At 38.5% G+C, this 25,858-nt stretch overlaps 1 protein-coding gene and 1 non-coding gene across 7 annotated transcripts in view; both read left to right on the top strand.

The window, feature by feature from the left end:
* The first annotated feature begins 1,285 nt into the window (after nucleotides 1-1,285).
* Nucleotides 1,286-25,858, top strand: part of LOC103186108 (small integral membrane protein 29-like) — a 108,078-nt gene continuing 83,505 nt past the window's right edge. For 3 of the 6 annotated variants that reach the window (XM_007904953.2, XM_007904952.2, XM_007904951.2), the window contains exon 1: nucleotides 2,090-2,648. The gene's annotated coding sequence lies outside the window, so the exon portion shown is untranslated. Of the gene's footprint in view, nucleotides 1,306-2,089; nucleotides 2,649-2,886; nucleotides 2,912-25,858 lie in introns of those variants that run through there. The other 3 variants (XM_007904949.2, XM_042335838.1, XM_042335837.1) reach the window with 3 other exon arrangements.
* trnaa-ugc lies at nucleotides 13,340-13,411 on the top strand. Its single transcript has one exon. It is a non-coding gene; the product is annotated as a tRNA-Ala (tRNA).

Here is a 25,858-nt window from a genome sequence, read left to right as displayed (position 1 = left end):
TGGTATTTTGAATTTAAAAAGGGCAGGGTGTTCCACCAAATAAGAACTATTGAATAAAAGTTGGGATCAATTGTTGAGGTACCCTTTTTAAGAATAAAGAATTCATGGATAATTGTGTTTTGGTGAGGTAATAATTTTAATATATCTTAATAACGACCAATATTTAGTGTGAAGCCATGTGAATGCACTATCTAGTATGGTACTGAGCTGGAAGGAGGCAGAATAGATATATTTAGCAGATGTTACAGCTAGCTTTAGTAACCCTAGCTGGAGGAGGGGAGGGGGGAGATTTAAATAAGGTAGAGTTCTCACTTAAACATTGTCAAGGGACGGCACAGTGTTACAAGGTGTGTGCTTGAATCTTTGCTGAAGACAAAATTGCATTTTATTATGATGCTCCCCACAATTGATTCACTTGCTGCTCTTCCTTGTCTAGACTCAAACTTGCATAATGACCACTCTTGGGTGAAGGATTACTGGCTTCTGCGGGCAATGCCATGTCATGAGTAAGACAACTTTGGGAGTTCGTGGAGTGGTTAAAACTGCAAATAGTTTCAGAACTTTCAAGCTTTCGATCCATTTTCTTTTAGTTAACCTGACGCATGCAAACATATCAAACTTGGGGGCTATCCGAACCAGCCATACAGAGTTCTACATCTGTATTCAACCTGGGCCCTATTCAACCCTTTGTGAACTTGCTTTACTCTCTGAAAGCGCAACAACAACTTGCACTCATATAGCGCCCTTCACGTGGGCTGGCGTCCCCGGAGCGCTTCCCAGTGGCGGAGTGGGGCAACGATGTTGTCTTTTCTGCCCGGGATTGTGCTTTTTAACTATTCAGCTTCACTTCGCGCCCGCGTATCCGGCGTCGTGGGGAAGACCGCGCGCGGGCGGGGCGCGCGTACGCTTTCCTAAGTGGAAAGAAAGTGGCTGTCACAGGCGAGGAGCGGTGAAGATGCTCCGGCGGCGCTCGCCGGGCGCTGGCGCCGGCTGGTCGATGCGGTGGAACTGTGGTGTAATCAATCAATGAATCACTCAATCAATCAATCAATCAATCAATTACAGCTGCGAGGTCCACGTCAGCCTTTGAGAGAGGGCGTTTGAGTGTTGTCTCCAATGGGGGAGTGTGGAGAGGGAGACGCACACACACACACACACACACACACACACTGCGGCACGTCAGGGCCGGACATGCGCACCCACTGCGGACACACACACACACACACACAGACGGAGGGCGAGAGGAAGAGAGAGAGAGAGAGAAAGAAAGTTGTTGTGTTTTTTTTTTGGGGAAGTGAAAGCGAAGTGAGTAAAAGAAAAACGCGCTGCGCTTTCGGCTCACAATGTCCCGAGTTTAGCAGCGGGTGTGTCACGGTGTTGTTTCCTCGCAGACCAGAGCCAGACGGGGCTCCACTGCCAGACAAGTCGCCCAGGAAACTCCGGGCCACTCAGCCTCGGTGCAGACCCACTGCCTTTGCTCCTGTCCTCAACAGTGGGTACAGTCACAGATACAGTACATTGACAGCTGCAGCTGTTTTTGCTCACCATTATAATAATAATAATAATTAATAATAATAATAATGATCCTTTGCATTTGATAGAGCGCTTTTCACGTCGGGTAAGAGGACGTCCCAAAGCGCTGCACAGAACACACTGTAAAGTGAATTGATTGTGTATTTGTGGGCGAAGGCGGCAGACAATTGCGCACAGCGATGTCCCACAAACAGTCGTAGATTGAAAATGACCAATGAGTAAGGAAACTTGCCCAAGGTTTCGCCCTCTGCCTGGGATTGAACTCGGGTCTCTTGACCCCGACTGGACGTGTCAACCCCCTTAAACTCCCCCCTCAATCCCAACCCCAACCCTAACGAACACATTGAAGGTGGCAGTAACCCGGGGATCTTCAGAAAATCCCCAGACTTGTTGCGGGAGTCTTTTCTTTCCCAACTTTTTTTTTGTTCCCCAACACAGATTCTTCGAAATTTGATAATTAAATTCTTCTTTGATTCTCCTCTTCCTCCTCCTCCTCCTCCTCCTCTTCCCTCTTGCACAGCTCAAATTTCATTTGGTCTTTTATGTCAACTGGAAGAGGCAGCTCGAAAGGAAAACATCTTTTATTTTAACAATAATAATTCTACGTTTTGTTTGCACGACAGACCGATTAAACGAGGCGTCAGATCACAGTGCAGTTTGTTGCTTTCCCCTATGGATGGATGGGATGCACTTGGTTTGTTGAAGAATGTTGACAGACCTTTTGGGGGTTTTGCAATAGCAAATGGGACTTAAAATAGTGAAGTTGGCAAAGGGACCTCAGTCGTTGCGTTGTCTTAAGAGGCGAGAGTCGTAGTATAGAAAATGAGCCACTTTAAAACATTTTAAAACAAAGTGTTTGATTTTTTTTTCGCGGGGTGAGGTCAGGGTTGTATGTGATGCCGTGCCGATAAATAGTCTTGAATTCTACAATTGAAGCGGATGTTTTGACCAGTTGCAATATATTGCAAGCTGCAGGTTTGGAATTCATTTTATTGATGCAAGGAAATGAAGCTTCTCTCCAAAAACAAAATATGCAAAGAACCCTCGCCTCTCTCGCCTCAGTAGTTTAGTTGGTTACACCTGCACAACCTGTTTGACACGGCCACAAAGAGCAGGTAAGATCCCAGATATCACGAGACGTATGGACGATGAGGGCCTGCAGGTCTTTTAATCTCATATTTCACAATTAATCACATGTTTGTCTTCTCATTTCAACATCAAGCAGTTTCTGAAATTAATTTAGCATTCTGACCTCTATTACTCTCCTCTAGTTAATCGTTCCAGCTGTTCAGTACCCTCTGAAAAGAAATACTTTCTGTCTGTCCTAATATTATCCTTCAGAACCCAGAACCTGCTGCCCTGGTGTCTCCAGTATGTGGTGAGCTCTCTCTTCAGTGCCAGAATGGCAATATACAGCAGTCAATTTGATCTTAGCATTCTTGGACTTACAGATAGGGGGGGAAAAAATCAGCTGTTGTTTCTGCTCGTATTAAATTCTGATTTCATAACCTGCTTTAATCATCCTGCTTCACTTTACAGCCATGTAATTATACTGTATTGAATTAACATAAATTGAACATTTAATTATTGCATTGAGCCTATGATGCACATTCCTCATACAAATACAGTAGTAGCAGCTTGTCAGAAAATGACACGTAGTCTATAAATTCTGATGGGTAATAAAAGAAAGGATGTGCTGTCAAGTAAAGACTATTTTTTGTGTACTCTTTACTTTGCTTATTACTTCTGCATAAAGGAATGTTATAAGTATTTGGGATATTTTATGATCGAAAACAGAATAGTATTATCACTATTTTGTATGAATTGCATGACATTGCTCAAACTAAATATAAGAATCTGATGTGGGCCTTTTGATTCATATGTATTAGCTTGCTTTAAATGGGTGAAGATTCTAGGCTATTTTATCCCTTGTTGGTGTAGATGTATCTGAAAATTGTTGGTGGAATATGAGTAGAATGGTCTGATTCTGAAAGTTGTTAAATCCTTCCTTTTCATGTTTAAGACTTGAAGGGTGCTATATAAATGCAAGTTGTTGTTGATGTCGTGACTATAAAGTTAAAAGTAGAACCCTTTCGATACTGAAGCTAAATTGGGAATGGTCATGTAAGCTGGCTATAATGGGAAGTAATATAGTCGTCATGAGTAAGCACCTAGTACTTGATTGTGGTGATCATTGTGGTGCTGAACCAATCTAATTTTAGGCAAAAAAATGTAAGGATTTTATATTGGTATTAAAAATCAAATTAATTTTAAGCGTTAAACAGTTCTAAATTTATCCTATTCAGCTCTTTGTGTTGTATAATGTATAAAATATATTCACTATTTATGTTCTTGAGAACCATGAATTGGTGTAGGAGGCATTTCACTAATAGTCAATTGTAAGCATTGTTAGTCAGCCAACAGAATCTTTTTCCTCCATCAGAGAAAAAATTCTCATTGTGATGCTTAATTTTCAAGTAAATTATTTTCGAGAGTTAGGGCCTCCATTGTCTACTTACCACATACATAAAAGAGCCAAAATGATTCTACTGATCTGGATTTTAAAGGGACTAAAAGTTTTTTTTAATGGGTAAATTACCTTATGAGGAAATTTTCTGATTCAATGTACTATGATTCTGACTGATTCTAATGCTGATACAATGTTTGTTCTTTTGTTTGTAAAGTCTGTGCGAGATTGAGTTATTCCTTTATACAGCAGGTCATGGGGTGGGATGTGCATGTGCTGTTTTATATCCTCGTTACTTTATCCACCGTTTTCTTGAAGGTATTTGATTCCTTTTGCCTTCTTTATGCAAACTTCAGCACCTTGTCTAAGTCATTGTTCTTCATAATTGAGCTTTGACAGCAATGTCAGTATAGCCGAATATAGCCCAATTGCATCCCTGCCTGAGATCAACTAACTTAGCAGAGACCTGAAACCTAGGAGTTGAAAGCTTAAATATTCAGTGGATAAACTTGCTAAACCAGTGAGTGAGCTGAGATTAGTTGATTTTAACAATACTCATAAATAATGATCTATTTAAGTCAGATTAATAAGTGTGTATGTAATTCATGTTGCCATGTTTTCAATGTTGGGTAGTGTGGAGAAAGTATTGATGTAGCATTAAACACTGAGTGGCAATACTCGAGGGTATTAAAATAAGTAGATTTGAATTTTACTGAAAAGTCACATATGTATCAGTGAGTGGATTATAATGCTAGAAGTACTGATTCTGGCACTTGGATTCTTTAAACTGCAAGTGTGTGGAAAGTTTCAGTGAAATCTGTTATATATCAGCATGTGGAAACTTTCTGATGATGTAATTGAGATGGCCACTGAAGAAAGGTCTTGTCATTGGAATTTCTTAACGGCTAGAAATCCTTGTATTATGAACAGTGGAGTGGGCAAGTTGGCCATTATCGAAAATAATTGAAGAGATATAATTATGCTGCAGGTGTTAGGTTTTTTGGACCATTTCAAAGTTATGCTCAGTTGCAGCTTTCTTTCCACTACAAAGTTTCCCCTTTTGAATCTGTGCCAATTAGTTTTTTTTTAAAAAACGCCATCTGCTGATCTCATTCATGCTGTTCATATAGGCATGCATTCCCTTAATTGAGATCTGGTGGTGGATCTATGCTGTCAAATTGAGATAAATTGTCCAGTTTAGACTGTTATCTTTTACTAAGCCACCTAGATCATTTAGAAACCTGAGTATCTAAGGTTAAAAAAAAATCCCGCAATGATTTGATGCAGCTATTTCAAAAACCCTTTTTGTTACTTCAAACTAAAAATAGAGTGGAGATTTTGGGGGGTAAGATTTTGTCAAAATGTTTTTGTTAAGTAGCATTTTTTTGAGTAGCCGGGTATCTGATACATACTTTGTCATGTTTAAATAATATCCAAATCAGACAGAGATTCCACATATACCACCTACACATTAAAATTTCCCTGTGTGTGGAATGGAATGCAGACTCTCCATAAGTTGACAAGAGCCAAGGCTTAGGGATCTTAGAGTGTGTGTTGGTATAATGGTTGGGTTTAACCGGCTAAATCCACATAGCTTGCTGGCAAGCTTGAGTGGCCAGGATGGTGGAAACATTGAAGGAATACTTTGTAATTAACAACTACAAATGATATCTATGACATGAAATATAACAGTGCTATAACTTTAGTTACAATGTAAAACATTGTTTCAGCAGAAGGGAAATCATTTCAGCCGCTTAAGTTCTATAAAAATAATCATTGCATTTGATATAGCGCCTTATCCCGTCTTCTAGATATCTCAAAGCGCTTCACAAAATATGCTGTGAAGTGAATTGACTGTATATTTGTGAGTTGACTTGAAAGGGATAAATTAAACAAATGGTGTTTTTTTTTACATATTCAATAGTAAAATCTTTAGTTTTCCCTCGTTGGTAAAAAGATGCATTTCTCAAATGCATTCCAAAACATCTTTCACTCACGCTCCACCTTCTATTGAATGATTTCATTGTTTCCTCAGATCTCCATTGGCTGAGATGACAGGTTTATGACTTGGGTTTAGACTTATGCCAATGCTGCTTTTTGCAGGCCACAGAAAGTGATTTTCTTTCCCCTAAGGCCCATGGCCAGGTGTTCACTTTGATGGCAAAACAAATAGAAACTGAGTGATATATATATATACACACACACACCCATCATTCTCGCCCCACCCCACACATACACTAACTAGAATATCGAAATGGAGATCTTAATCTTTAATACCTGGACTTTAATTTCATTATTCTTGCAGAAAACCCACCTACTTATCTTCTGGCAGCTGCTACATGGGGTTTGTTTATGATTTCACTGTTGTTTATGATTATGGTACTCGCCTCGCAAGCGACACATCTGGGTTGAATTGACAACAGGGCGAAATGTTGTGCAAGTTTCCTTACTCCACACACCTCTGTTTACGTAAGTAGGAGCCCGGTTGTTAGTTGACTTTCTGGGGTAACAATTCCATTAAAAAAAATTGGTCACTTCAATCCATGACTGTTTATGGGACACTGTTGTGCGAAATTGGCTGCCACGTTTCGCCCACAAAATATACAGGCAATTCACTTTACTATATATTCTGTGAAGAGCTTTGAGACGTCGCGAAGATGTAAATAAGACACGATATCAAACTCAAGGATTATTATCATTATATTCTGCTTTTTGGTAAGGGATCACTTATTGTTTGTTTCAGACTTTGGTTTGATGAATAACAGTACAATCTTATTTATCATTTTTCCTCATGATGCATGATGACCAGAATGCAATTTCAATCATTTGAATTCTTCAATTTCTGTAGCACTTTCAAAGCTATTTTGATGACCAGCCCCTGTTGTTTTAGATGATAATTCCTGTATTTCGTATCAGGAGGTTGTCTCAAAATGCTTCACAGAATTTACTGAAAGTGTATATTTAGCAGGCTAATGTAACAGCCAAACTGCACACCAATATGAAGTAAATTACTTATTTTATCTGGGGAATGGTAGTTATCTGGGGGATTCAACAAACTCCCTTTTCTTTTTGAATGTTGCCACGGGATCTTTAACATCCTCCTGAACAGGTAGATGGTTTAATGCCACCTTGAGAAGGATGGCACCTCTGGCAATGCAGCATTTCCCAAGCACTGTACAGAGCGCTACCTAAACTGTGAGTTCAAAGTCCCAACGTGATGCTTTAATCACAAACTTCTGGCTTGAATTCAAGAGTATTACCAGGCTGACCTAAAACTTTGGTAACAGATTAAAATGAAAGTATGCAAATGTGCAGGAACTTTATCAAAAATGCTCACCACAACTACAATCTTAATATAATGCAAAGGAGGTGAAAACTGCTTATAAACTGTATAGGTGATATTTTTAAAAAGTTTGCATGATTGAATTTTCAGATTTTGGCAAAATAAATTGAATACATATTTAAAGATTTCTTTGGCTTTCATGATATATCAAACAAAGTTTCCAAACTTGCTATTTTTTTTAGAAATTAATCTAAATTTAGTGGCTCTAGAGTTAGTCAGAATACCATAAACATGTTAAGAAGAGGTGAAAGGCGCTCCATAAATAGATTCTTGTTGTTGTTGTGTTATGGTATTCTAACAAGTCTAACATGTTAAGAAGATTTGTGAAGATGTTTCAGCAATATACCTCAGTAAGTCCTGTTTTAACTTCACAAGTACCTTGCAGATGAGATAGACTATTGCCGTTTTTTTCTGTCTGTGTAGATAAAGTTTTTAATAAAATGAATTTCAACGGCAGACTATGTGTAGAAGAACCACCACTAAATGGCCAATAGAAGGTGCTACATGACTGACAAAAGAACTGATTTCCACTAGCTAATTTACTCAAATTTGATTTAGTCTGTTCCATTAATATTTATTTTCTCTCTAAACCATTTCCCAGTTTAGATATTGTTTGGATGATCTACTCCCGGGCTTTTGTGTCTGCGCAGTTCTGACTTTTTTTTTAGGCAGCCATTTGTCTGACACGTGTGGAAACCCATCACCATACTTGAGAGTATCCATGGATCCCACCTACGACATGGAAATTCCAGAAATATGTATTGGAATGGAATGCGCACTCCCTCCCTGGAGGGATACATCCTACTAACCTAATTCCGGAAAGTATTAGGTCCAGGTTGGCAAGAGCCAAGGCTTGAGAACCCCAGAGTGTGCATTGGGATACTCCTGGAGTCTAACCAGCTAATACTGCATAGCTTGCCATTGAGAGCACTGCCTGGCAAATTTTTCTGCTGCTTGTCCAGCTAGGACAGCCCTACTCGCTAAGGCTTTTGCTTGCAGGTTTAATGGGAGTTTAATGGAAGATTATCTGCCCCCACTGACTTGGCAGCCCTGCGATGAGCCTGGCTGTGCTGTCATCAGCAGTGCCCTGGAGTACTGCAGACCCGCCTGGCTCAGGAACTGGATAACTGGAGGATTGGCTCAATTCTGACACTGATAGTTGGGAGATACTTTTTTTTTGAAAGTATTTATTTATAAATATAATATTTGGTACAATGGTAATCCAAAACAAACACAACATCTTCTGTTACAATGTTTTCCTTTTCTCCCGCTACAAAAAACATTTGGTTGCTTACGATACATTCCTTCAGTGCACGTAAGTTGTGCACATGTTTTTTGGGACGTTCCCTGAAAACAGTCAGGAGTCGCCCCTGGTTAGGAGATACAGAAGTGAAACCTGTGAGGAATCTCTGCCTCTAATATTCTTTTTAATTTTATTCTCTTTTTTGTGGCCAGATACTTCTCCTCTGTTTTGGTGTATTCTCTTGAGATTAGGTTGAGAATTCACTGCATTGTAAAATCTAAATATAATAATTCTTCTATTTGGTATACAACAACAACAAGATTACATTTGTATTGAGCCTTTCATGTCGGGAGAATGTCCCAAAGCACTTTGCAGGATTTTACTGTGAAATAGAGTAACTGTGAATTTTTTAGGAGGTCTAGTTGTGCACAGAAATATCCCACAAACAGGAATGTTGGGTGCAAATGTATGTACTTAGCCATCCCTTGTGGAGTCCTGGAGCTCAGTGGTTAGAGCACTCGCCTTGCAAGTGAGCCACCTGGGTTCAATTCCAGGCAGGGCGAAACCTTGAGCAGGTTTCCTTACTCCACACGCCTGATAATAATCCCTCCAAAACAAAACAATAATAAATAGGTCATTTTCAATCCACGACTGTTTATGGGACACTGCTGTGCGCAATTGGCTGCCGCGTTTCGCCCACAAATATACGGTCAATACACTTTACAGCATATTCTGTGAAACGCTTTGAGACGTTGAGAAGACGTTCAAAGCGCTATATCAAATGCAAGGATTATTATATATTACAATATGGTGTCTTGAGTCCATAAAGTTAGATCCTGCATTATTAAGGATTAATGACAAAATCATCCTGTGCTCCTGCTTACAGTTCATCAAGATGACACTGGTATAATGTCTGGCACAGATAGACCGGCTGGTGTCCCGGCCAGCTGGTGTGCATAAATGCAGGAAGCCAGCCATTCCATGCCAGGTGTGCTGTATGTCTGGTGACTGTAGGTCCACAGGTGGCTTTGTTATAAGAAAATTCTAGTGAGGTGTCTTATAATGCCATCGCCCTGCACCTATTTGAATTACCATTATGCTTCAAATCTATGTTATCCTTTAATTTCTTTCTTTTTGGACAATCCTATCTCCTGGGACTGAGAGAGTGGTCAAATGACCTGTTCCCAGGCCATATCCTGAGCCATTTTTGAACCAGCCCACTAATTCTGTGAAGCACTTTGAGATGTCGTCCTAATGTGAAAGATGCTGTATTAAATGTAAGGATTAGTGTTATTATTCTATATGGGAAAGTTTCTTGAACCTGCTCAATAAGTACAATGACTGAGATTAGCAATTTAGCAGAATGGGGGATTTGTACTGGTATTGAAAATGCTACTTTTTGCAAACTTAAAAACAATCATTTTGTTATATTGCGTATGTTTTAAAAAAAACATTCTAAATAATAATTAATTCTGTTAGCTGCAGTTGACATTTTGATCAAAGCTTGACACATTCTGATGAAAACTGATAACTTATTTCAGAGACATTGGTGCTTGGAGCTGACACAACACTCAATAGTTGTCTCTGAACCAATTTTGGCTTGACAATGGCCTTCATGAAACATCTCTCGGACCCACACAGAGATGGAGACTGGATACTTTCAAACATGTTTGTATAGTATTAAAATCATGTCCAAACCCTTGATAGCTTAGAGAGAAGAGACATGATATGGTGTAGCACAAAGCCATTTAGGTCCAGAATATTCAGGGGGCGGCTTGAACCTTGCTCTAGCCAGGTTAGCTATGGCGGCTGTTAAGGACTACAATTTCCCTGGGGTACATACAGTATAGTCATGTCACTCAAGTGACCTCTGCTGGATAGCACATGTGAGTGCAAGTCATGGGAGAACAGACTTGGTCTTTGCTTCTTAGATTACTCTCCATGGCCACATAAGACGTTCATAATAACTAGGTTCACATTTGAGAGGTACTGGATGAGGGAAGAGATAAAGGACATGTAGAAGTCTGCCCCAGAAAAATGGCCGTGCTTTCAAGAGAGAGAGTCAGCAATAAAAAAAATCAAAATATGTCAACAGTTCTTTGAAGACTCAATTGGAACTACAGGAGCAGTGTTAATTGGCCTTAGTGTTCCTTGGTTGGGGAGAAGGAAAATCAGCCAGAATTCCTGTTCCTGATTGTTATGCAGTGAATCCTACTGGAGCCTGTGCAGATTGGTCTTGCCCGCAATAACCGATCTTGTGAGCAATCATTGAGTTCATAAAGTTAGAACCTGCATTATTAAAGATTAATGACAAAATCATCCGGTGCTCCTGTTTACAGTTCATCAAGATGACACTGGCAATGAGAGGAGGGTAGGAAGGGTATTCTGGATGGATTAAATCAGAGGGGCCTTCTTCATCCAAATTATTCTTATGAAATCTCTGTGGTCGAATAGCTGAAACTCACTGTCTGATCGCAAATATGTAAAACATCTTGTGTGCGATACTGAGGGGGTAAATGTGTTAAATCTTGTAAGAGAAGATGGGAGAATATTTTAAGGAACAAAAAACATAAATAAAATCAATAGCTTTTGGCTGTCTCCAAAATAGATTCTTTTGAATATTTTTTTCCCCCCTCCCAATTTCTTTAACAACTGTTTACTTTGCCAAGATTTGTGTTTAGCAATATTGTTTGCATCCACTAATGCACAGTAGGTTGTTATTAATTTTGGGGTAAATTTGCAGGTGGCACATTATAATTTGTAAGTATATTTTGGGGTGTGTTCTGACTGATCCTCTGAAACTTGTGGGGCAAAAAAGACAAAATACTGCTCACGCTAGAAATCTGAAATTTAAAATAAAAGTCACTGGTTACACTCAACAGGTCAGCCAGCATCTATAAGAGAGGAAAGTGAGTTAACGTTTCAGATCGATGATCTTTTGTTAGTTCTGACATTAACTCACTTTCCTCTCTTCATAGATGCTGCCTGACCTGCTGAGTATTCCCAGCGTTTTTACTTGAAACTTGTCTTGGGTGCTGATCCGAGTTCAGTGAACTCTGAATTGCCATCCATAGGGTGTCCGTTAAACGTCCATGTTCCACTAGTGCATCCACAAAACAAATACAGTCACTCAACTTTACAGTATATCCTGTGAAGCATTTTGAGACATCTTCTCGACGTGAAAGGCACTATAATAAATGGTGATTATTTCAAAGGAATGATTATTATTAATATAGTTAGGAAAATCCTTTTCACTCCTGCAATTTAGACTCCGTAATGTTGCAATCCTGTGTGAACAAACATCCTCTGGTATTTAGGATGTGGATGCAGTCAGTAAATCATCCTGTCAGCACAATTTTTTTAAATGGTAGAAACAGTCCACTGTCCCTTCTTTCTCATTTTCCCACTACATAAGACAGTCCTGCAATTGAAACAGTTGTTAGGAAAAGTTTCCAGGTCAAGCATAAATATGGAAGGCAAAAGTCAAGTTGGTCATAAACCATTAATTACAGGAGATTGATGTGAGAATTGTAGGTAAGCTTTGCATCTTAATTGATCTGAAACATTATGCAGAAATACAGTGCTTATTACTGTGTTGTACTGCCAAGGTTAGTGCTTAAGGAAACATAGAAGAGCAGTGAGCTTTCAGAGGTCACAGTACTTAAAAGGCCAATTAAGCCATGGATTAATACCGCAGATGAAGATAATTAATAGAAATGACAATGAAGTGCCTTTTGTAAGATATTGACAGGTTATAATAATGTATTGCAAATGAGACAAAAACAAAAGCAAAAATTGTCTCAAATCTGCAAGTGTGAGTGTTATTTTTTAATGCCGATAACAAGAATTTTAAACATGAACCTTTTCAATAATAATAATCATCCTTGAATTTCATGCAGCACCTATCATGTTGGGAGGACAGATCAAAGTGCTTAACTTCTTCACAAGATTTACAATAGTGACTGTGGGTGTTGTAGGTGTTAATATTTAGACTATACTTCGGGGGCCAGGGGCAGGATTGAGGATGGAGTAAGTGTGATCTCCTTGGAGCTGAATTTTGGAATTAAGCAAACCCTCTGCGACAGTCTTGATAGTCCACTTTGTAAGCTGCCTGGTGAGATGGGTCAGACAGGGGAATTGGCGAGGATGGGGTTGACTGTCTCAAAAAACCTGGTATGGGAGAAGGTGCCAGCTGCAGTGTTCTGGAGAAAATTAGAGCTCGTCTTGGATATGCAAAATCATATTAGTGAAAGCATATACAAGTGTAAAAGGAATTGTATACTAAATTTAATAAGCTGCAGCATGCATCGCATTAAATATTATTTTAATTACTGGATACACAGAAAAATGTTAATACCAAGGCATCACAATGCCTTATTGTCAAGCTTAGGCTGTGCATTTCTAAGTACTTGTTGCTAGATGGCAGTGTAGGACTTTGTGTTCGGAGTGTATTAAGTCATATTTCTGTAGTACCATACCTAGCTTTGTTCAGCATTGATAGAAAGTCTTCTTGACCGTGATATGTTTATGCAAAAGCACAACTCTACTTAATTACCCATCTTTGTGGTAATTGTGAGTCTCAGGGTGTAATAAATCCAGCACTTAAGTTTTGTTCTAGCTGTCAAGTTTCCATGTCGATGCTCTTTATTTGTTGAAATGAGTAAACTTAGTGCTGCCTTGAAATTCAGATTCTTGTTTTCCTACAAAATTAAAAGGTTCATATTATTTCTGAGCTCTGTGTAGCATTGTCACCGGGGATGTAGCTCAGTGGTAGAGCGCATGCTTTGCATGTATGAGGCCCCGGGTTCAATCCCCGGCATCTCCACTTTTGTGGAGTCCTGTAGCTCAGTGGTTAGAGCACTCGCTTTGCAAGCGAGAGACCTGAGTTCAATTCCAGGCAGAGGGCGAAACCTTGGGCAAGTTTCCTTACTCCACACAGAGCCTAATAATAATCCCTCCAAAACCCAAAAAACAATAATAAATTGGTCATTTTCAATCTACGACTGTTTGTGGGACATTGCTGTGCGCAATTGGCTGCTGCGTTCGCCTACAAATATACAGTCAATTTACTTTACAATGTGTTCTGTGAAGCGCTTTGGGACGTCCTCCCGACGTGAAAAGCGCTGTATCAAATCCAAGGATTATTATTATTATTGGCCAGTTTGAATCATAAAACTAATTTATTTCAGTTTGCTTCAGTCATGTCAACCTTTGGGGATGAAATCATTGCTTTAAATAAATCCCATTTTAAAGAGAGAGCCGTTATAATCTCTGCAATGCAAAATCAAATAATGATAAATAATAATACTTGCATTTGATATAGTGCCTTATCACATCATTGAGACCTCTCAAAGCAATTTTATTTATTTTTAAAAATTGTATTTATCAATTGCAGAGGTTGCATTGCTCTCTTTTAATACAGTAAGGATCTCTTAAAAATATGAATGAGATGCAATATTACACGCATGTTCTTTGAGAAGCTGGACTGTTTTCAATTCAATGGTTTGTGCACACAAGTGGTTGTATGTGGCTTGCCAAGTATGGTGGCTGTGGTTGAATGCAGTCCATCTCATTCATTGAAAAACATTTGAGTTCTAATGGGAATGTGGTCATACAGTATTTCTGTTTACTACTGTTTGAGAATGGCAAGCATCTGTATTGAGAATAAATGCTGTAGTAAAGCCATTGATACTTTCAGGAGTTTGTTCTACTATATGCTATGCTTTTTTAAAATTCAATACTTTGATGGAGATGGGGCCGGTTCTAGATTTAGTTGCTAAGTTAGCTGATGTTGGCTGGGATGGTAGTGTTACAACCATCCTCCAGCTAAGGAGAGAGAAAAATAATTGTTCAATTCCTGTTCCTGGTTCTTCAACAACACCTAAAAATGTGCATATATGAACGTCTGGTGAAGATAAGTTCCGGCTTGACTTTGAATTCTAATAGCCAGATCATGCTCGTTAGTAAGGCTCACATAACGAATAATTAAAATTATAGGATTTGATATAGTGTCTTTTACATCAGGATCTACTGTAAAGTGCAGTGACTGTGTAGTTTGTAAGCAAAATAGTTGTCTATGCAAGGTACAGGAAAACACTTGCACTTTGGAAACCCAGTGCAATATTGCATGTCCCAGTATAATATTGCATGTGATGGTCTATTCATGGCTAACCTCAAAAGTGACAGCACAATGATCATCCCATAGGCATCTTAGAATCATAGAATTATACAGCACAGATGGAGGCCTGTGTGTGCCGACTTTTTGAAAAGAGCTATCCAATTCAATCCCATTCCCCCCTTCTCTCCCCATAGCCCTGCAAACTTGTCCTCCCCCAAATAATTATCCATTGTATTCAATCATGTGTACCATGTTTGAAGACCCTTTTAGGCAACACACCACAAGGTTGAGCTGTACATGAAATTATTCATCTTCTAGTTTTGTAAATATACGCTACGAGTGAAATTCTTGAGTCCAATGCTAGAGTTGCCATGTTGTTTGAAGACGTTGTATCACATTTGATTGAATGCTTAGGGTGAGATTTCTGCTGCAGTTCACAATACAAAATCTAGCAGTAGTGGAAAGTATTACTAATTGCACAAGATTATTAAGTATTGATTAAGTAAATCTATAATGTTTAGTAAGTAGGTCAGAAAGCCCTTGGTGCAAGGATTCTTCCTACTCTGTTCACTTGGCTTCCCTACAAGCTAAAGCATTAATGGGTAGGGTAGTTCTAGTTGGACAAGCAGTGGTGAAGCTTGCCAGACAGTGGCAAGCTATGCAATTTTACCTGGTTTAGCTTGGAAGTCTCCAAGCCTTTTGGCAACCTAAACTAATACTTTCTAGAATTAGGTAGGTAGGATGCAACCCTCCGGGAAAAGAGTGAGCATTTCATTTCAAACATGGTAATCTCCACATGTATGGCACTCTGGTTTGGATGCTCTGAAGCATAGTGCTGGGTGTCCGTGTTTGTCAGACACCCAGCTGACCAAAGAAAAGGTGGATAACTCTTCCTCTTCAAAAGGTTGTTCTGTACTTGCGCATTTCTACAAGTAAAATAAACATATTTATAGGATGCTACAGTGAAAGCCAAATCAAAATTCTGTTTTATTTTTACAATACGGAGACAATTTAAGACTTCTAGAGGATGGAATTTTACAGCTAGACTCTGCTAGATAACTGAATAATGAGGTGTTAAATTGACCCCTGGAGACGAACAATTAACAGATTAGCATTTCCAAAGGCGAGAATGGGGTCATTAATCTACTATTTAGTACGCATTGTGTGCATGGTTGGCAGAGGTTTACACTTAAATTAAAAAGTGCACTTATTATTGTACAGTTATTGGAATATTCTCCCATAAAAATGAATGGGAAGCATTTGGATTTTTATAATTTATACGCTTAGTAAAGAGTAATTAATATAAACCTAAATATATCAGATTATAAATCTATGTATGAATCATCTGCAAATAGGTTAGCTTCCAGATGGTCGCGTAATTCCTCTACTACCTTCAATTCCAGGACTATTGCGGTTCTGGCTGCCCATCTGATATAAAGTTGACATTAAGTTGACATCAATCGAACATAACTTTGTTGACTAAATACCAACAAGACAAGGCTGTTGTCTTGTTTGGTTCCCATCAGTTCCTAGTTTTTCAAACTCTGATCGCTGAGGCTGAATGTAATTTCAAAGTATCAAACTTGAAAACCTTGTCCTACTCTTCAACTACCTGTTGGTCTCATACCAACAAGTCCGAGCAATACAATACAATTTAGATTTATATAGCCTCTTCACATCAGGAGGATATCTCAAAGCATTCAACCCTGCTGGCTGGGCAAGGGAGCCAAAGGGGATAGCTAAATAGTCTTCTCTAGCCCAGTGTCCTAGAGTAAGCCCTGTGCTCTTTTCTCACTCTTCTGCTGCTGCTTGTTTCTCACTCCTTTTACTACATTATCAACTGACAAGCTTTCAGCCAACTGTCCTCTATAACTCCCTTCCAAACCACTTTGTCTGGATACCTCTTTGCGTAAACTTCAAACACCTCTTGAAACATATCCACTTTACCATACCTTTGGTCAACATTTTTGAATGTATTTCTATGCTCAGGACCTACCAACAAGAACAACTTGCATTCGTATAATGTTTCACCCACAAAATACACTTTATGGTGTATTCTGTGAAGTGTTTTAAAACATCTCGACAATGGAATAAGGTGCTATATCAAATACCAAGAATATCTAATATTATAACTACAGTTATATATTTATATAACCCCATTGGAGAATGTCTCAAAGCGCTTCACAGAGCTGACTGGGAGCCCAAGCTGGGGCAGGAGGAGCTGAGATAAGCAAAGTGAACAAAACCTCAATCAAAAAGAGAGGTCTTAAGGCAGACTTTAAAGGTGGGGAGGGAGGGGAAGCAGAGGGGTAGGACAGAATGGTTGAAAGCTTCGCCAACAGTGGTGGGGCGGTTAGGTGGGAGACATGAAGCAGGCTGGTGTTCACTGAGAGGAGGGAGAAGCTGGGTAGTAGAGTTTAGGAGATCGCAGAGGGAGGGTGGGACAAGGCTATGGAGGGACTATTTTTTAAAAAAGCACAATTTTTTCTCCCTTATCCGGAAAGCAATGTCTAATGGGATCAGAAACCATCCAGTACCTTGACCAAGCGACTGTTCACGTTGGGCCTAAACAGTAAGAAATCAACATGTATTAGTGGAGGGTGAAGCCTGAGCTCTTGATTTGCTTTCGAAAATGTACAACTTTTGTGCAACAAATTCATGTTACAGATGTATGTCCTTAATCTTTTGAAAATGGCTTCATTGCTGTTTTAATCTCTAATATGAGTTGGTAAGTGAATGCAATAGGTTATTAAAACAACACATTTTTAAGAATAGAATGTGTATGCTTGTGTGTGAAATGTGACTCTTAATGTAAATCACATTGAATTGAAAATTTTAAATATAGAAATCTAATTTAAAAAATAAATCTGGAGTAGATCGAGAATAATCATTCCTGTTTATTCCAAGGAGGGCGGAGGGAGAATAAATTAACAACAACTGTGTTTGTACTGTTGTGTATTGCGTGATAGTCTGAATGGAAACACAGGAATGAAAGTAGGCAAATGAGAGTGTCCCTCTGCAGTGTGGGTTTAAAGTAAAACTGAGGTTGCTGTAAAGATGTGGTTTGGGGTGCCTATCTGCACCACATGAGCAAACAACAGGATCCACTTCTCAATGGCCAGCACTGAGCAGCTCAAGGAATATTTGAGAAGCATGCAACTGCGGTAAAGGGCTCTAATCCTTTTCCCCATGCGGTAAAGAGAAATTCTGTTTACCTGAGTAATAAAGTCTGCCACAGTGAAACCTGTACTGAGCTGTCTGGTGGTGAAACATAAAAAGATTATAAATTATGTGGTTTTTTTTACAAGTTTTAATGACAATCGCATAAACTTTTCTAAATGCATATCATTCATACTTCTTTCTTCTGGCTTTCCTCTCACTTCATGATTAAAGCTCAGATATATATTTTTTCAGTAACACTGTGATGGGTGTCTTCATTTAGTTAAAACCTATGGTGACCTTTGAATTATCTGATTTTGTTAGCTAATATTTGTGGCCATCTGGTTTAAATTTGGTTTTTGGTATGAGTCATTTTACTTTGATTCAGACCCCTTTTTATTCTACAGAATGAGCTCTCAGGAAAGCATTTTGTAATTGCAATTCATTATGTGTGTTTTTTTCTTTTCTTTTTAAAAAAAGCAGTCTCAAGCATTTGAACATACTTATCTAAAATAAGTTTACGTGGAAATATTTAAGAGTACAAATTGTCAAATGATTGGGTATTGGAGTGACATTGTTCACGGAAAAGTGAAAACAGCACAGTCCATATATACTGAGGTATTTAACTTTGCTCCGCTATCACATCCTGTTCTCAGCAAAGTAAAGGTTTGGGGGAGCAGCTTCCGTTTCCAGTAAAGGAAGGATGAGTGATTTTCATAGGAAATTATGCACAGCATTTCTGGCATATAGGATATAATTGGACAGACTGTACTATTTTGTTCCTCTTTTTTTGGCCTAGTTTATGGTTCGCCTTAATTGGTATGATGCCCGCATTTAAAAGGAATCTTAGTTGTCAGTTCCAGAGACTGTTTTCTTATATTGGATCCATGTTCTTTTGAAATAAAAAAGAAAAAGAAAAACAAGACTTAGTCTTTTTTAATTCTCCACTCCATAAAAGTAGCAATGAGTATGAGCTCCTCTAGTGGGCTCAAATGCTTAAACGCACAGGCTAACAAACCAGGATCGTGCTTGGTTCTGGATCAATGTTGAGTCAGCTAATGTCAGTTGGGGCCAGCAGTGGGGCCAATTGCCTCAATGTCACTGGGATAGGGAACTGGGGGGGAATCAACCATGGGATTAACTCCTATTGCTATTTCAATGATGTGTCTAGAGTGCGTAGGCACATGGACACTGGGTGAGACACTCTGGTGTGGTGCCTCTTTGTGAAGCAGACAATTCTGCTCTGCCCTGTGTAAGAAGAATGAATGAACACTTGGATGGTTTTTGGTGTCTGTAAAGTTGCATCCCGGATAAGTCACTATCTCCAGAGAGGGGAGAAAGTAGTGGAAAGAAAATTAAATCAAGATGGTAGAGGAAAGTTCACTATATGCGGTTATTGGAGCTGTAATAGAAAATTATATATTTGTGTAATCTGCTCTGTGCTTCTAACCAATAGATTGATAGTAGCGAGGGAGTAAATAGTGAACATGAGTAAACCTCAAAGGGTTATTGAACATTTTCTACAAATGACTCGATTATAAAATTGCCAAATTGGTGAGTGTACACTTAGTCATAGTAATAATGTCCGGAGATCAAAATGAGCCGACTTGCTGAATAATACATGATTCAGCTCTTAAATTTCTACTCAATAAACGCAGTATCTGTCACCAGCCTACTTCCCAGCCCACATCCTGAAATTACGCCCACGTCATTCTCATGCTAGACCAGGCACTAGCACTGTGTGTGTAGCAGCTTTCCCCCGGTGCCAGTAGGATTGTCGTACCCATTCACTCTCTCAACGCCTCCTCAGTTGCCTTGTGGTGGGTGGTGGTTTCAAATCTGTGGAAGAGAGTCTCAGGGAAACCCGACAGCACCAACAAACAATGGAACTTTCACTGCCTCTGTGTAGTTTTAAGATCCGGAACTAGACGAACTGGTTTTCATTGTGAACTTCTGGCTTTATCACGTGGATCTGGATGTTTACAGTTTCAAATAGTTCTGAAACCAATTAAATTTCGGACTTGATTCTCCCCCCCCCCCTCTTAGATTCATACAGCGGTTACGAATAAGTTATTTTTTTGGTGGTGGTGTGTGGGGTGGGGGAGGCTGAGTGGGAAGAAATGTGGACTTTGTTCGTTTCAAGTGTTTTTGCTCGTGTGCTTTGAAAAGAAAAATACTAAAGCTAAGAGTAATCATTGAGTGCATGTTCTGAAATGTAACGAGTAATTAATTTGGTCAATTTTGCAATTTGTTACAAATTTACATGTTCACTGTTTACATTCTTTGTACATGGGAAATATGTGCTGAGGCTGTCCAGTTTAGGAATTTTCAATGTGCTGTTGATCTTCAGCCGATTGAACAGTACAGTGCTTCTGTATTCTACGGTACCCTTCACACTCAGAACTTGCAGTTCCTTAACAGATTTAATAACTTGCATGTGTTTTGCTGTGGATCTGTATTTGGTTAAAGCTAACCTTTAATTAGGAGTCTTTGGATTTGTGCACACCAGACACTGGGATGTTATTAGTGAGAACTGAATGCTATATGTGTTACAGCATACAGATCAAAACAAACCCAGGGTACTCTGACAGCATTAAACCCCACTGAGACCTGATGCAGGATATGGTTTTCACTTCCAAAAGAAATTTATAATCCACAAGCACTTGCCAGATGTTGTAGCCTGATTCTTGAACTTTACAGATTTGCAGAGTAGGTGGTCACTGGATATGTACCTGCAAAAATGTATATAATGTACCAGCAATAGAAAGCTTTTCTGTTCACTGCTCCTCAATCTTCCAGCCCTTTCTTAATACTATCCAGTAACTTTTTATTTTTTATTGTCCTCGTAGTTTCTGTAAACTATTTTAATTCGAAAAATCAATTTTTTTTGCCAAAATGTAAAAAGCAAAAAAAAAGTCAGATCAGTGGTCACATCTGTAAAACAACACTTCTTGAGATGGGTATCATGTGAAACAAACTATGAAATGCATTTTCAAGCTTCAGCTGTATATGTAGAACCCATACTGTGTCTGGTGTGCAGAAATCCAGTTCTGCATTTACTTAACACTAGATTGAATGAGGATTCTCATAGGTTCACATACCATGGACTATTGCAAGTTACCAGCCCAACATTAGGATTTTGAGCTCATTGTCTAGACTCACCATCCAGTACCGTACTGGGGGTCAGCTGGATTGTTGGAGGTGCCATTTTTCAGATGAGATGTTAAACTGAGGTTTTCCTGTTGAAATGACATTAAAGATGTCCCGTACAAATTGGTTAGCATGCTTGCATTTCAAGTGAGAGGACCCAGGTTTGATTCCCGGGCAGGGCAAAACCTTAGGCAGATTTACTTACTCCACACGCCTCTGCTTACCTAGCAGTAAGTAATCCACGACTGTTTATGGGAAGTGGCTGCCGTGTTTCGCCCACAAAATAAAGTATATCAAATGCAAGGATTATTATTATTCTCACCATCAGTATAACATTAGATATATTTTATTTGCCATTGGTTGGCCTGGGAGTGCATTGATTTGATCCAAGGTCTGTGCTGAGTTAATGGATCTCAGCTAAAATAGTAACATGAAGGACACTAAACTTTATTAAATGGGTGCTGGCCTGGAGAGGCAAAAACGATCTGAACCAAGTTTTATGCTCCTCTGAGAAGAAATTTTGCTTAGTGTTCCTATAGCGACATTGATGGTGTGTGTCTTTTTTAATGGAATTTACAATAACAACAACAACATGCATTTACGTAGTGCTCTTCATGCAGGTTAGCATCTGGGATAGCTGGAGCTTTTAATTTACTTATTATGATTCCACTCATTAATTGCCTTAATGGCTGATTCAGCTCAGGCAGAGATTTGAAATTGGAGCCTTTAGATTTCATGACTTATTGCTACAGCACCTGGTTCTTCTGCCCAGTAGGCCATTGGAGGAGTTTTGCAGTGGAATTTGTGCAATGGGTTGTATTGTAGTACATGATTGTGGTGGCCCTTAAAAGCCTATTAGCTACAAAGGAGTAAGAGGCTGTAAACTATTTCGACTCAAAAGCATTAAATCACTTCAGCTTTGCTCTTGTAACTTGAACCGCTCGCTTGCTTTACACCCTGTAACTCTCCTTCCTCATTTTCTGCAGGAAAAAATAACTTTGGAAAAGTATGACAATTGCCTGGTTCTTAAACTTTTTGTTGGATCAGAAGGATTTGCAATAAATAAGTCCCAATGTCTCTTTACTTCTGAATACAAGTAAATCGATAGGAATTTTATAGCTTCCACAATAAAAAAATGTGTATAGCACAAGGATGTTAAAAGGCAACAACGGAGCCTTTGGAGGTTGGGTAACATAAACAAAGTTTAACTCTGTCAGGTTACAGCCATTGAACCTATTGTTACTCAGTCTAGATGGAAAGTTACAAATACATTTGTCCACATAGTTGCTACACCAGGTATAACCTGTAAATCGCTTTGATGAAACGTAGACGTCCTCCTGACATGAAAGCACTAAATCGAATGCTAGGATTATTATTAACATATATTAGCTACATAATGCAGTGTAGAATTCTATTTATTTTTTTCTGCATTTTAAAACAGAGTGAAGAATACAGTTTGTAGTTACCGAACAACCTTTATATTGTGCTCTTCATGCAGGATAGAAAATTCCAGACCAGTATTAACCTCAGAAATTATTTTTCAATTTCATAGATTGATGCAAGAGCTTCAATATTTTTGTTCCTGATGCAATCTTTTTTAAATGGGTAAATGAAGAGGTCAGAAATAGTTACAGAACTGAGTGGAAAAAGGTGGAAAAGTGGAAAAGGTGTGCACATGTCTTGTGTTGAAAAATTAGATGTGCAAACTAAATTTGAAGTACATCTAAGAGTACACCTAACCACTGCTAATTACAATTTTCTGAATGTTGCGTTGAATCATTCCAAGGCTCTCTGCTATCCCATAATCTATTAAAACACTCCAGAAACCTAAATTGGCTGATAGATTTTGCCTTAAGATTTGTGTTTTAAGATTTAAGGTTGTGCAGAATTTTGGAAAACTCAATATCAAATTTAATTTAGCCAGCTTAAGAGTAATTGCTGAATTTTTCAAAATTCTGCTCAATCTTAAATTTTGGCATTTTTTTTTTCTTTTTCTCCCTAAACATGCCTTTGTAAAAAAAAAAAAAATCTTTTAGCATTTGATCACATTTTCATTCCACTACACCCCTTCTAATTTCCAGTTGTATTTTGCTAAGAACATTAAGATAAACATAATTATTCAACATTACGAACATGCAGAAGTTGCTTGTCTGGGATTTTCTGTTTGCTGTTGTCGATTTCAACCATGGCTCAATAATGAATGTCTAGTCCACTTTCAATATAAACTAATGTCCCACAAGATCCAATATTGTGTTTGCCTTGTTCTGATGTACATCAGTGATTGTATAAATAGCTTAGAAAGACTCATTTGACACAACACAGGTTTACTGTTTCACCAACTAGTCCATGTCAACCTTTAGCCAAGTTAAAATGAGAGTTCATGTGGTCACCCGCCTGAATAATGAATTGTTTACAGGAAAAAGACTGTGTAGACTGCAATGCCAAAAAATCAATTCACATTAATATCCAGTAAGAGCAACATTGAATTTCTCCTTTACTACTACTACTACTAATCCTTGCATTTGATATTTCACATTTGGAGGTCAAAACCTTTGACAGGATTTACTATAAGGTGTAGTGACTGTCTGTGTATTCTGTAGGTGAACATGGCAGCCAATTTGTGCATATTAGTGTCTCACAAACAGTCTCTTGTACTCAATTGCAAGAACATATTTCTATACTTGGAATAATCTTGGGACAGTTGCATACATTTCCAACAATATCAATTAGTTTTTCACACCATTCCAGAACGGTGATTTGAAATAATATTCTTAGAAGCGCACTATAGCTGGGTCTACTGATTGGCTTGTTTCCAATCTGACACCAATTCAAAATGACACATTTCATGATTTGGATTTTCTCTCCTATTGCTGAGCTAAAAATAGATATTTTTCTGATAGCTGAGTTGCCTCTTATAACTGAGCAAAACAGCACATTTCCTTTTCATGGTGAGTTAGTTAATCTAACAGTGTTGGGCAATTTTTGGAGCTTTGCAACTAAACCATAGTTTCCCCTGGTTTAGGGAAGGGAATTCAGTCAAGGTTCCTTGAACAGTTCTTTAAATAGATTTTTGAAGCATCTGAAGAAACCAGTAATTCTGTCTTTTCACTCTTAAATAACTTATTCTCAACTTAAGTCAACTCTGTTGTGTGCACAGTGGAAAATGGCTTTAGTTGAAAATGGTGCCGTTTGAACAATCCTATTGAAATGGATTTGATGGGAACCATCAGTGCCCTTGCGGTTTTATAGAAAAATGATCTGTAGTTCATTACTTCAAATTTTTATATCCTGGACATATCATGAAATATTGAATGGGCCCCATTTCATTTTATACATTTAATCAGATCTGTTTTTNGAACTGCAAGTGAGTATGTAGTGCACAAACAATAGAAAATCAAATCCAGGCCCATGTGCCCTAACTTTCATCCACAAATAGTTTTGTGCATTCTGCTGATAGAGGTAATAATAGAATGTTGCAAAATAGACAGGCGATCCCCAAGGTATGAATAAATGAGAGCCCCGAATAACTTGTGTGTTATGAAGATGAGGTTAGTTGTTGAAATGTATCAAATTCAACAAGTCCGTAGGGATAATATTAAGCCAATTCTTTTGAGATTTTTCACCTTTAATGATTTTTTAAAAACGTTTTCCCTGACTTATGATGTCACTGACAGAGTAGCATTCCACTAATTTCATCATGGGATCCCGGCAGGTAACAGCTAAAAATAAAACACAGCTGAGCCACAGTGAGAATTCTGAGAACCAGACTTGATGTATTTCCTTTCGATGTATGTTCCTACTCGTTAAGTCAGATTTTGCAGGAAGCTTTTTTATGGATGGCATAATCCTAGCACAGAAGTTGGGAACTTGCATCTAAGTAAGCGAGCTATTGGTTTTTCAAGTGTTTGGCGGTAGATGGCATCTTCATCTACATTCATTTTCAAGAAAAAAATGCGTGGTGACCCTTTTATTACAAAAGAAGAATAGCCTTCTAGCTAGTGCAAGGACTCCAGGTTCCACTACATGGATCCATAAATCACACTATTTATGTAGCACAATAAAAATATTAGTACCTGTTCTTCATCCCTTATCAGCACAGTTTAAGGTGTAGCTAATCTATTGTTGGCTGCGTTGGCTACTGGATTTTTATACACTTCTGTTAATTGCTGTAACATCCAAATCAATGGATCCATTATGGACATCATTCAAGAACATAGGCTTGGGTAACCTCAGAAGGATGGCAATGTGGAGAAAATTTCATCCTGTTTTTTGGATGTTGCTTTGAGTTCAGGACAAATTTGATTTATCATATTTATTCAGTATTTATGTTTTGCCTTCCCATGTTCTTCACATGCACCATTATGTACAATGATTGAAAGCTTGAGAACCCAGACAGGTGGATTTTGGCAAACAAACCTCAAGTTTCAGCAATGATTCTGAAAAACAGACATGATAGATGGCATTGTCCTCAATCTTTCAGTTCATTTCATACCAAATTCCCCTCTGGATTGTAGAGATTTTGCTAGCATTTGGGGCTAAATAATAATATTAATAATAATCCTTACATTTGGTATAGCACCTTACACCTCTGCACGATATATCAAAGCGCTTTACAGGATATAATGTGAAGTGCAATAACTGTATTTTTTTGGCAGGTGACACTTTAGCAGACAATTTACACACAGACTGCCCACAAACAGCCATGAAGTGAACGACCAATTTTATTTGCAGGATTGTTGACTACGACACCATGAGAAACTCTCTTCATTTTTCAAATAGTGCCTTTAGACAGGCACACAGGAGCTCAGTTTAACATCTCATCTGAAGAACGGCACCTCTAAAAAA

The sequence above is a fragment of the Callorhinchus milii genome, unplaced genomic scaffold (genome assembly GCF_018977255.1).
Source record: "Callorhinchus milii isolate IMCB2004 unplaced genomic scaffold, IMCB_Cmil_1.0 Scaffold5, whole genome shotgun sequence".
NCBI classification, from domain to species: domain Eukaryota; kingdom Metazoa; phylum Chordata; class Chondrichthyes; order Chimaeriformes; family Callorhinchidae; genus Callorhinchus; species Callorhinchus milii.
This window is presented reverse-complemented; position numbering and strand designations above follow the sequence as displayed.